A 14577-nucleotide genomic window follows, 5' to 3' on the forward strand; every position below is an offset into this window, starting at 1 on the left:
AAACTCAGTTTAAGAGAAGTCCGAGTCCGATGTCAGAATATGAAACAAAAGAAAATAAACAAAATGACAATAATACATAAATAACAACAGACTACTAGCAGTTATTGACATGCCAGAACCAGACCTTAATTAAACTGATTGAAAGATTATGTCTTCATCATATGAATATCAGGCACAATCCCTCCTGTTAGGGGTTTAGTATTATACCGTCATGAAATATACAACCCTCTTATTTACAATATCATTTGATCAACACCTATTTACAAGGGTCTATTTGATATGATTTTTCTCATTGTTGAAGGCTGTATGGTTGCATATAACTGCTTACATCCACTTTATTTGAACTTGAGTGGATACATGTAGGCGTCTCATTGGCAATCATACCACATCTCCGTATTTTTACAGTATTGTATCAGTACTGTTACCTAATAACAGGACAACACAAGACAGCAATTTGACAAAACTAAAGACATACATACTTGATTTTACTTCTCTAAAGATATAAACAAAATTTTCATAGTTCGTATCTGAACATGAACACAGCCATGGGAATTTTAAGGGACTATATTTCAGTGTGCATATATATTTAGTAGCTAATCTAGCTACTTCCTGTTTATCAGACCGGTACCTTAGAAAGGAATTGTGACAATATATCCAATCTTTTCAAAAACCAAAGACTAACGTCACTAGGAGCAGCAGTTAGTTGTCATAGATACTCTAGATAGAAAGATAATCTGCCACTTTTATAAAAGGGACTACACATAGTTTTTGAAAGGGTATAATCGGTTTGTGCCGAAATTACTTTCTTTACTCCAAAAACTCATTTGTGCTAAATGGTAATCTCCACCCACATTTAGGACTGGCAGTTATTTGTAGTTTTTATCAACAGCTTGCACTTTTTCTAAATTATATTTGCTTCTTTTAAGACTGACCAAAACTGTTTTTTACCATTGTGGTTTGATTAAGGTAGTGTATATCAAACAGCTGTTGGAAATATTTTGGACAACCCTCTTATTTACAATATCATTTGATCAACACCTAGTGGTCTTTGGTGGTATCTCGCATAACATTAATAAGGTCTTTTTTAAAACTTGAAATTATTGGTCCCATATTTATCTGCTATAGCAAATGTATGGGCTGCTGATCTGCATATATGATAGCAATATATTCTTATGTTTTCAATGACCCCTTATTTCTTCACTCCACTTTATAAGATAGAAATAAATGTTATTCCATATTTTATTGGTTTTTTTAAAGGTATCATAAATTAGACATAAAGACACAACTAAGCACAGTGAAAAAAGTCTACTCTGTCCTGTAAAGTTTGAGATGTTTTTGTTGTTCAATCTTTGTCACTTGTATGGAAACACTAAATCTTGATAACCTACAACAGAAATATTATCACTTTTATTTCAATTGAATTGTTGCAGTTATCATGCATGTAATAGAGAAAATGATAAATTAGACCAGATCTCCACATTAATAATATCAAAACTAGAGGCTTCAATGAGCCTGTGTCACTCACATGATACTTTTATTTACAATTGATGCATGATACAGGAATTGTCCATACCAACCGTCAGTGTTTACCATACAATACAGTACTTCTATACACTGTCTGTATACAGTATTTGTTGGATTTTGTCCATACCTATCGTCGATGTTTGACATAAAATACAATACTCCTATATACCGTATATCAACAGTATTTGTCTATACCTACCGTCGGTGGTTAACATACAATACAGTCCTCCTATATACCGTCTATCAACAGTATTTGTCTATACCTACCGTCAGTGGTTAACATACGATATAGTACTCCTTTGCACCGTCCATCAACATTATTTGTCTATACCTACCGTCGGTGGTTAACATGCTATAAAGTGCTCCTATATACCGTCTATCAACAGTATTTGTCTATACCTACTGTCGGTAGTTAACATACAATATAGTGCTCCTATATACCATCTATCAACAGTATATGTCTATACCTACCGTCGCAGGTTAACATACAATATAGTGCTCCCATATACCGTCTATCAACAGTATTTGTCTATACCTACCGTCGGTAGTTAACATACAATATAGTGCTCCTATATACCGTGTATCAACAGTATGTGTCTATACCTACTGTCGGTAGTTAACATACAATATAGTGCTCCTATATACCGTCTATCAACAGTATTTGTCTATACCTACCGTCGGTAGTTAACATACAATATAGTGCTCCTATATACCATCTATCAACAGTATTTGTCTATACCTACCGTCGGTGGTTAACATACAATATAGTGCTCCTATATACCGTCTATCAACAGTATTAATCTATACCTACTGTCGGTAGTTAACATACAGTATAGTGCTCCTATACACTGTCTATCAACAGTATTTGTCTATACCTACCGTCGGTAGTTAACATACAATATAGAGCTCCTATATACCATCTATCAACAGTATTTGTCTATACCTACTGTCGGTAGTTAACATACAATATAGTGCTCCTATATACCATCTATCAACAGTATTTGTCTATACCTACCGTCGGTAGTTAACATACAATATAGAGCTCCTATATACCATCTATCAACAGTATTTGTCTATACCTACTGTCGGTAGTTAACATACAATATAGTGCTCCTTTATACCGTGTATCAACAGTATGTGCCTATACCTACCGTTGGTGGTTAACATACAATATAGTGCTCCTATATACCGTCTATCAACAGTATTTGTCTATACTTACCGTCGGTGGTTAACATACAATATAGTGCTCCCATATACCGTTGATGTCTATCAACAGTATTTGTCTATACCTACTGTCGGTAGTTAACATACAATATAGTGCTCCTATATACCATCTATCAACAGTATTTGTCTATACCTACTGTCGGTAGTTAACATACAATATAGTGCTCCTATATACCGTCTATCAACAGTATTTGTCTATACCTACCGTCGGTGGTTAACATACAATATAGTGCTCCTTTATACCGTGTATCAACAGTATGTGTCTATACCTACTGTTGGTAGTTAACATACAATATAGTGCTCCTATATACTGTCTATCAACAGTATTTGTCTATATCTACCGTCGGTGGTTAACATACAATATAGTGCTCCTATATACCGTCTATCAACAGTATCTGTCTATACCTACTGTCGGTAGTTAACATACAATATAGTGCTCCTATATACCGTCTATCAACAGTATTTGTCTATACCTACCGTCGGTGGTTAACATACAATATAGTGCTCCTATATACCGTCTATCAACAGTATTTGTCTATACTTACCGTCGGTGGTTAACATACAATATAGTGCTCCCATATACCGTTGATGTCTATCAACAGTATTTGTCTATACCTACTGTCGGTAGTTAACATACAATATAGTGCTCCTATATACCATCTATCAACAGTATTTGTCTATACCTACTGTCGGTAGTTAACATACAATATAGTGCTCCTATATACCGTCTATCAACAGTATTTGTCTATACCTACCGTCGGTAGTTAACATACAATATAGTGCTCCTTTATACCGTGTATCAACAGTATGTGTCTATACCTACTGTTGGTAGTTAACATACAATATAGTGCTCCTATATACTGTCTATCAACAGTATTTGTCTATTCCTACCGTCGGTAGTTAACATACAATATAGTGCTCCTATATACCATCTATCAACAGAATTTGTCTATACCTACCGTCGGTGGTTAACATACAATATAGTGCTCCTATATACCGTCTATCAACAGTATTTGTCTATACCTACTGTCGGTAGTTAACATACAATATAGTGCTCCTATATACCGTTTATCAACAATATTTGTCTTTACCTACCGTCGCTGGTTAACATACAATATAGTGCTCTTTGATACCGTCTATCAACAGTATCTGTCTATACCTACTGTCGGTAGTTGGTCCTATATACCGTCTATCACCAGTATTTGTCTATACCTACCGTCGGTGGTTAACATAAGATATAGTGCTCCTATATACCGTCTATCAACAGTATTTGTCTATACCTACTGTCGGTAGTTAACATACAATATAGTGCTCCTATATACCGTTTATCAGCAATATTTGTCTATACCTACCGTCGCTGGTTAACATACAATATAGTGCTCTTTGATACCGTCTATCAACAGTATCTGTCTATACCTACTGTCGGTAGTTGCTCCTATAAACCGTCTATCACCAGTATTTGTCTATACCTACCGTCGGTGGTTAACATAAGATATAGTGCTCCTATATACCGTCTATCAACAGTATTTATCTATACCTACCGTCAGTGGTTAACATGCAATACAGTACTCCTATTCACCGTATATCAACAGTATTTGTCTATACCTACCGTCGGTAGTTAACATACAATATAGTGCTCCTATATACTGTCTATCAACAGTATTTGTCTATACCTACTGTCGGTAGTTAATATACAATATAGAGCTCCTATATACCATCTATCAACAGTATTTGTCTATACCTACTGTCGGTAGTTAACATACAATATAGTGCTCCTATATACCGTCTATCAACAGTATGTGTCTATACCTACTGTCGGTAGTTAACATACAATATAGTGCTCCTATATACTGTCTATCAACAGTATTTGTCTATACCTACCGTCGGTAGTTAACATACAATATAGTGCTCCTATATACCATCTATCAACAGTATTTGTCTATACCTACCGTCGGTGGTTAACATACAATATAGTGCTCCTATATACCGTTTATCAACAGTATTAATTCATACCTACTATGGGTAGTTAATTTACAATATAGTGCTCCTATATACCGTCTATCAACAGTATTTAGTCTATACCTACCGTCGGTGGTCAACATACAATATATTGCTCTTATTTACCGTCTATCACCAGTATTTGTCTATACCTACCGTCGGTGGTTAACATAAGATATAGTGCTCCTATATACCATCTATCAACAGTATTTGTCTATACCTACCGTCGGTGGTTAACATACAATATAGTGCTCCTATATACCGTCTATCAACAGTATTAATCTATACCTACTATGGGTAGTTAATTTACAATATAGTGCTCCTATATACCGTCTATCAACAGTATTTAGTCTATACCTATCGTCGGTGGTCAACATACAATATATTGCTCTTATTTACCGTCTATCACCAGTATTTGTCTATACCTACCGTCGGTGGTTAACATAAGATATAGTGCTCCTATATACCATCTATCAACAGTATTTGTCTATACCTACCGTCGGAGGTTAACATACAATATAGTGCTCCTATATACCGTCTATCAACAGTATTAATCTATACCTACTGTGGGTAGTTAATATACAATATAGTGCTCCTATATACTGTCTATCAACAGTATTTGTCTATACCTACCGTCGGTAGTTAACATACAATATAGTGCTCCTATATACCATCTATCAACAGTATTTGTCTATACCTACCGTCGGTAGTTAACATACAATATAGTGCTCCTATATACCGTCTATCAACAGTATTTGTCTATACCTACCGTCGGTAGTTAACATACAATATAGTGCTCCTTTATACCGTGTATCAACAGTATGTGCCTATACCTACTGTTGGTAGTTAACATACAATATAGTGCCCCTATATACTGTCTATCAACAGTATTTGTCTATACCTACCGTCGGTAGTTAACATACAATATAGTGCTCCTATATACCATCTATCAACAGAATTTGTCTATACCTACCGTCGGTGGTTAACATACAATATAGTGCTCCTATATACCGTCTATCAACAGTATTTGTCTATACCTACCGTCGGTAGTTAACATACAATATAGTGCTCCTTTATACCGTGTATCAACAGTATGTGCCTATACCTACTGTTGGTAGTTAACATACAATATAGTGCTCCTATATACTGTCTATCAACAGTATTTGTCTATACCTACCGTCGGTAGTTAACATACAATATAGTGCTCCTATATACCGTTTATCAACAATATTTGTCTATACCTACCGTCGCTGGTTAACATACCATATAGTGCTCTTTGATACCGTCTATCAACAGTATCTGTCTATACCTACTGTCGGTAGTTGCTCCTACATACCGTCTATCACCAGTATTTGTCTATACCTACCGTCGGTGGTTAACATAAGATATAGTGCTCCTATATACCGTCTATCAACAGTATTTGTCTATACCTACTGTCGGTAGTTAACATACAATATAGTGCTCCTATATACCGTTTATCAACAATATTTGTCTATACCTACCGTCGCTGGTTAACATACAATAAAGTGCTCTTTGATACCGTCTATCAACAGTATCTGTCTATACCTACTGTCGGTAGTTGCTCCTATATACCGTCTATCATCAGTATTTGTCTATACCTACCGTCGGTGGTTAACATAAGATATAGTGCTCCTATATACCGTCTATCAACAGTATTTATCTATACCTACCGTCAGTGGTTAACATGCAATACAGTACTCCTATTCACCGTATATCAACAGTATTTGTCTATACCTACCGTCGGTAGTTAACATACAATATAGTGCTCCTATATACTGTCTATCAACAGTATTTGTCTATACCTACTGTCGGTAGTTAACATACAATATAGAGCTCCTATATACCATCTATCAACAGTATTTGTCTATACCTACTGTCGGTAGTTAACATACAATATAGGGCTCCTATATACCGTCTATCAACAGTATGTGTCTATACCTACTGTCGGTAGTTAACATACAATATAGTGCTCCTATATACTGTCTATCAACAGTATTTGTCTATACCTACCGTCGGTAGTTAACATACAATATAGTGCTCCTATATACCATCTATCAACAGTATTTGTCTATACCTACCGTCGGTGGTTAACATACAATATAGTGCTCCTATATACCGTCTATCAACAGTATTAATCTATACCTACTATGGGTAGTTAATTTACAATATAGTGCTCCTATATACCGTCTATCAACAGTATTTAGTCTATACCTACCGTCGGTGGTCAACATACAATATATTGCTCTTATTTACCGTCTATCACCAGTATTTGTCTATACATACCGTCGGTGGTTAACATAAGATATAGTGCTCCTATATACCATCTATCAACAGTATTTGTCTATACCTACCGTCGGTGGTTAACATACAATATAGTGCTCCTATATACCGTCTATCAACAGTATTAATCTATACCTACTGTGGGTAGTTAATATACAATATAGTGCTCCTATATACTGTCTATCAACAGTATTTGTCTATACCTACCGTCGGTAGTTAACATACAATATAGTGCTCCTATATACAATCTATCAACAGTATTTGTCTATACCTACCGTCGGTAGTTAACATACAATGTAGTGCTCCTATATACCGTCTATCAACAGTATTTGTCTATACCTACCGTCGGTAGTTAACATACAATATAGTGCTCCTTTATACCGTGTATCAACAGTATGTGCCTATACCTACTGTTGGTAGTTAACATACAATATAGTGCTCCTATATACTGTCTATCAACAGTATTTGTCTATACCTACCGTCGGTAGTTAACATACAATATAGTGCTCCTATATACCATCTATCAACAGAATTTGTCTATACCTACCGTCGGTGGTTAACATACAATATAGTGCTCCTATATACCGTCTATCAACAGTATTTGTCTTTACCTACTGTCGGTAGTTAACATACAATATAGTGCTCCTATATACCGTTTATCAACAATATTTGTCTATACCTACCGTCGCTGGTTAACATACAATATAGTGCTCTTTGATACCGTCTATCAACAGTATCTGTTTATACCTACTGTCGGTAGTTGCTCCTTTATACCGTCTATCACCAGTATTTGTCTATACCTACCGTCGGTGGTTAACATAAGATATAGTGCTCCTATATACCGTCTATCAACAGTATTTGTCGATACCTACTGTCGGTAGTTAACATACAATATAGTGCTCCTATATACCGTTTATCAACAATATTTGTCTATACCTACCGTCGCTGGTTAACATACAATAAAGTGCTCTTTGATACCGTCTATCAACAGTATCTGTCTATACCTACTGTCGGTAGTTGCTCCTATATACCGTCTATCAACAGTATTTGTCTATACCTACCGTTGGTGGTTAACATACAATATAGTGCTCCTATATACCATCTATCAACAGTATTTGTCTATACCTACCGTCGGTAGTTAACATACAATATAGTGCTCCTATATACCATCTATCAACAGTATTTGTCTATATCTACCGTCGGTGGTTAACATACAATATAGTGCTCCTATATACCGTCTATCAACAGTATCTGTCTATACCTACTGTCGGTAGTTAACATACAATATAGTGCTCCTATATACCGTCTATCAACAGTATCTGTCTATACCTACTGTCGGTAGTTAACATACAATATAGTGCTCCTATATACCGTCTATGAACAGTATTTGTCTATACCTACCGTCGGTGGTTAACATACAATATAGTGCTCCTATATACCGTCTATCAACAGTATTAATCTATACCTACTGTGGGTAGTTAATATACAATATAGTGCTCCTATATACCGTCTATCAACAGTATTTAGTCTATACCTACCGTCGGTGGTTAACATACAATATATTGCTCTTATTTACCGTCTATCACAAGTATTTGTCTATACCTACCGTCGGTGGTTAACATAAGATATAGTGCTCCTATATACCGTCTATCAACAGTATTTGTCTTTACCTACTGTCGGTAGTTAACATACAATATAGTGCTCCTATATACCGTTTATCAACAATATTTGTCTATACCTACCGTCGCTGGTTAACATACAATATAGTGCTCTTTGATACCGTCTAACAACAGTATCTGTCTATACCTACTGTCGGTAGTTGCTCCTATATACCGTCTATCACCAGTATTTGTCTATACCTACCGTCGGTGGTTAACATAAGATATAGTGCTCCTATATACCGTCTATCAACAGTATTTGTCTATACCTACTGTCGGTAGTTAACATACAATATAGTGCTCCTATATACCGTTTATCAACAATATTTGTCTATACCTACCGTCGCTGGTTAACATACAATAAAGTGCTCTTTGATACCGTCTATCAACAGTATCTGTCTATACCTACTGTCGGTAGTTGCTCCTATATACCGTCTATCAACAGTATTTGTCTATACCTACCGTTGGTGGTTAACATACAATATAGTGCTCCTATATACCATCTATCAACAGTATTTGTCTATACCTACCGTCGGTAGTTAACATACAATATAGTGCTCCTATATACCATCTATCAACAATATTTGTCTATATCTACCGTCGGTGGTTAACATACAATATAGTGCTCCTATATATACCGTCTATCAACAGTATCTGTCTATACCTACTGTCGGTAGTTAACATACAATATAGTGCTCCTATATACCGTCTATCAACAGTATCTGTCTATACCTACTGTCGGTAGTTAACATACAATATAGTGCTCCTATATACCGTCTATGAACAGTATTTGTCTATACCTACCGTCGGTGGTTAACATACAATATAGTGCTCCTATATACCGTCTATCAACAGTATTAATCTATACCTACTGTGGGTAGTTAATATACAATATAGTGCTCCTATATACCGTCTATCAACAGTATTTAGTCTATACCTACCGTCGGTGGTTAACATACAATATATTGCTCTTATTTACCGTCTATCACCAGTATTTGTCTATACCTACCGTCGGTGGTTAACATAAGATATAGTGCTCCTATATACCGTCTATCAACAGTATTTGGCTATACCTACCGTCAGTGGTTAACATAGAATATAGTGCTCCTATATACTGTCTATCACCAGTATTTGTCTATACCTACCTTCGGTGGTTAACATGGAATATAGTGCTCCTATATACCGTCTATCAACAGTATTTGTTTATACCTACTGTCGGAGGTTAAAATGGAATATAGTGCTCCTATATACCAAGAGGGATAACGGATCTGCATCTAGAATTTATCATGCTGCCCTTTTTTTTGGATTTTTAAAATTCTTGTTATCCCTCAATTTTTACATTCATCCCAAATAATACAACAGTAGTCAATTAGGAGCAGAACACCCATTGTATTATGTTTTCTTGCAGTTATATAAAAAAAAATGTATTTAAGAAAGATGGTATATTCTGGATGATATATTAGCACAACCTTATAGTCAATTTGATTTCTCCAGTTACTTAGTGGGCTGTCAATTTTGAAACTAATATTTTTTCACATGAAGAATTTTGTAATACTTTAATTTATTATCAAGTTTGGTTGAAAAGTCTGAATAGTTTCTGCTTTGTTCCAGTAATCAAACATTTTGTTTCATTTGCATCTATGAACATGTTATTCATTTTACACCACTCTTCAACCCTGTATAAATCTTCTTGAACATCATCATTTATATTTTCTAGATGTTTCCCCCTGATTTATGAATAGTGGTGTCATCAGCAATTACAACGATATAGGTCTGTTTCACAATTTTTAATGCATAAGGGAAGGTAATTTATAAATAGCACAAACAATAGAGGACACGGTATAGAACATTGGGGAACACCAAATTTTACATGTTGTTGTTCAGAGTTAACATTACAAATGTATACCTTTTGTTATTCAGGTATGACTTAAAAAAACTAACAATAGTCTCACTAAATCCATACATGTCGAGCTTTAAACAAAGAAAGTCATATTCTACCAAATCAAAAACTTTTTTTTAAATCTTAATAAAATTGCTAGGTTTAAATTACCATCTTTCATTTCTTGCAACCATGTGTCAATGATATTAAATAAATGTCAAGCTCAATCCAGTATATATTCCAAGTTATGGACAAATGAATCGATAATGCTATTAAAAATACCAAATCATAACCAGTGCTTTTCTCTTTTTCTATTTACAGTATATGACTAGGTAATAATGATTACTTTTTTCAACTATTTTCATACTTTTTTGTTCTTTTGTATCAAGGGCATAATTGTTTATGGCAAACTAAGCATCTGCATAATCAAACTATTCCTAACTATACTCTACCTCAAATTCTGGAAACTGCAGAATTTTTGTCATAGCAGTCTTATGGTAGCTGAACTATTTCTATTTTTTGTAAATCTGGATTAATAAGTCTTTTGTCACATTCTGGGGCTATAGAAAAAAAACATTACAGAATTATCAAAATTATGTGTGTATAATGTTTGTGTACAGTCATTCAACTAAAAAAGGACAAAAATTATTTTTTTGTGTATAAATAAATAATTATGATTTTAATGTCTTAATATTATAAAAAAAACTTCAAAAGATTAAATTTAAATTATAATCTAAACATGAAAGAGCACATATAAATCAACCTTTTACTCAGATTTATATCTAAAACCAGTTATAACTAGCTATAATATCTTTGACTTCACAAATATAATAATCTAATTTTACAAATCAGTATTTATTTGGTGGCACTTCCTGCACACTAAGTATGTTATGCCTTAGGTTTAATTTTGATGCAATCACATTTCAGAAGGTACATGTCTTGAACTGTTTTAATGAATAAATTACAGTTTAAAACTCAGTTTAGGCTGACCTGAGGTCAATAGTCTTAAACAATGTCATCAAACTATCAGTTTTACTGTAATATATTGATATTGTGACATTTATGGGAAAGAGCATATGAGTTAGTCATATTGGTCAATACAATGGAAAGTTTATAGCTGAGACTACTATAACACTATGTGTTATACTAGTAGTCTCAGTTTATAACTATGTTAATGTTAATTATATACATGACATAATAATTAAATCATTTAAAAAACTATTCCAAAGATTTCTCTCAAATCATGTTTACATTTTTTTAGAGAAAAGTCTGTCTGAAATATATTCAGGGTTGTCCAAATAATTATGACTTCTTAAAAAGCTATATTATGGGGGAAAGGGGGGGGGGACTATTATGTTTTTTTTCATACAGGAGGAAGACGTCAACGCAAAAAATAACCCAACAAAACAAAATAAAATAATAGCCTGTCAAGACGTCCTTATATCATAATAATTTGGTCTAATTTTGGGATAATACAATTAACTTCCTTTGATGTCGGGGAGGGGAAAAGTTTTGACGATTAATTATTCTTGAAACTAACCATTATTATTTCTTATTGTTATGTGTTAATCGAGCGCGATATGTGGTTCTCGAGTTATTTAAAAAAAAAAAAAAAGGGGGGGGGGGGGTTGTTACTATATCAAATTTACCCAGTTTGGAGACAATAAATATTTAAAATCTAACCATAAACTCCAATGTTCCTGCTTTTTTTAGCAGAACAAACACGATGGCATTCTCGTCTCTGTTATAATCAATAGTTAACTCATTTCTTCTTTCAGGTTATTTCTTAATCAATTATCTATCTATTTACCATGTTTATGTTAAACTGGTCCGTAATTCCATCGTAGTGTATCGATAAGTGAACACAACAGGGATCCAGTTTATTAAACGTCTGTAAACCGAGGTATATAATATACAAGGTTCCTGAGTCAGTAACCGTAACTATCACCGTGCTTTGTGCGCATGCGCAAGAAACACCAACAACAAGGATAAAACAGGGTACATAGTTCCGTAATTTCGTATATTTTTCTTATCTTCATACTAAAGAGCTCCAAAAGTAGGCGTGCTTAGGTGCACTGGGCGGGTCTAAAAACCGACTCTCGGTGGTTAACGTCTCTCGATGGTTAACTTTAAGTGCCTACCCTATTTTGACAGTCAAATAATAAAACCCGAGCCACAACGTAGAACTTAATATAAGCATTGTATTTAATTACTTCATGCAAATTCTATTCGTTGTCTATAAAATTATCGATTTTGATTGGTCTAGACGAGAGGGTAACATTCAAAAAAATTGTCACCCGCTCAGCCATGTGATAGAGTAAATAAACACCCTCGTATTAGCCAATCAAAATATGGCATATTAACGTGAAGTATAAGAAAAGGAATTGTCATTTTCATTTCGAGGACGCCTTATCAAACACCTGAGAAACAAAGTAAAAGCTAAACGGTCAGCAGAACCAGATAATAAGTAAAAAGTCCGCAATACCCTTAAAGGATAGCCGGACGGAAAAACCCATACATCATCATTTCGAGGACATGATGTTTTGTATGGTAAAATTTCCGCTTTTAAAATGTTCATGTGGCAATTTGTGATTGTATAAGCATATGTGACCACTGACGTGTTACTCATTAGTCGAACACATACTGTCAACAATGCCATGGTAAAAACTAAAAATGATCAAATATCAAATAAACAGCAGTATGTATACAATAAACAACAAAGAAACACGAACATAAACAAAAATTGCGGGTGATCTCATGTGCTCATGAAGAGTGGCAATTGTCGTGTTGCTCATGCAAGTACAAACCCGGTGATTGTAGGCTACATTCGAAGAAAAGAGGACAAAATTGTGGTTACGACAATTGGAACATATCCGTCGTCATCCGCGAAACAGATATTCCATAACGGTCAACTGACTCTCGTGAGGGCGCCTGTAAAAGTTCTCGGAGACCCTTCACCACTTGGAACTCTTGGTGAACAGCAACCCTCTACCAAGAAATTTATGATATAAAAATGAACGCAAGCTATGAACTATCGTTATAAACTGGGAGATAAATACTACAAAATTATCCCGGCGCTGAAGGAATATTTCTACATAGAAATGGAACGTTCACAATTTTCCGGGAAGCTGAACTCGTTTTTTTGTCGTAACGTTTTGTTCACGATCGATCTTCATTGTCAATGTGTGTAAATTTAAAAACAAGACAACTCTCCACAAAAGACCAAATAACAAAGAAATTAACAACTATATGTCACCGTACGGCCTTCAGCAATGAACAAATCCGATGACGCACAGTCAGCTATATAAAAGGCCCCAAAATGACCAATGTAAAACAATTCAAACAAGAAAACTAACGGCCTAATTTATGTACAAATAATGAACGAACAACAAATATGTTACACAGCAACGAAGGGCAACCAATGAAATATAGAATACAGAATGGGGCGGGGATGAACTCGTTCAAAGGCGCCAACTATACGCTAACCTGGGACATTGATGGAACAGTACAACATAAGTCAAGTATGTCGAGATATTAGGCAAACCTAACTGTATCTGTTGCATCCTTTATTCCAAGTTTGATGGGATACATGCGTGAAACATAGTACTCCTCAAACTTTGAATTATTTGACACTTTAGGCTATAATGTCTGTTTGTTTTTCTCGTACATTTTTGTCAATATAAAGGCATTCTATACGACTATCATACAAGTGAAAGGTTAAGCTAGCTATGAAAGTTCAGTCAAACCAGGTTTAATCCACCAGTTTCTTCATATAGAAATGAAATGCATTTAATTTGTCAAGAATCAGTATGACAGTTGTTTTCCATTCGTTTGATGTATTTTCATTTTACCATTTGATAAAGGGGTTTCCGTTATGAATTTGCCTTGGAGCTATGTATTTTTGTTATTTTACTTTTAGTGAATTGGCTTCATCTATATATAATACCGAAGCGTGAAATTAAAGGATTAATGCTATCTGTTTTTCATTCTTCA

The 14577-nt window shown here is 34.7% G+C and overlaps 1 long non-coding RNA gene across 3 annotated transcripts; it reads right to left on the minus strand.

The window, feature by feature from the left end:
• Positions 1-1225: 1225 nt before the first annotated feature.
• LOC139518926 (uncharacterized) lies at positions 1226-12709 on the minus strand. 3 transcript variants are annotated; one of them, XR_011663483.1, is made up of 3 exons: positions 12395-12709; positions 11037-11144; positions 1226-1384 (listed from the first exon to the last, which is right to left on the minus strand). It is a non-coding gene; the product is annotated as an uncharacterized lncRNA (long non-coding RNA). The 3 variants fall into 3 exon arrangements; XR_011663482.1 differs by lacking the exon at positions 12395-12709 and adding an exon at positions 12268-12391; XR_011663485.1 differs by lacking the exon at positions 12395-12709 and adding an exon at positions 12234-12353.
• Positions 12710-14577: the final 1868 nt, after the last annotated feature.

This window comes from Mytilus edulis, chromosome 4 (assembly GCF_963676685.1).
Source record: "Mytilus edulis chromosome 4, xbMytEdul2.2, whole genome shotgun sequence".
In the NCBI taxonomy this organism is placed as follows: domain Eukaryota; kingdom Metazoa; phylum Mollusca; class Bivalvia; order Mytilida; family Mytilidae; genus Mytilus; species Mytilus edulis.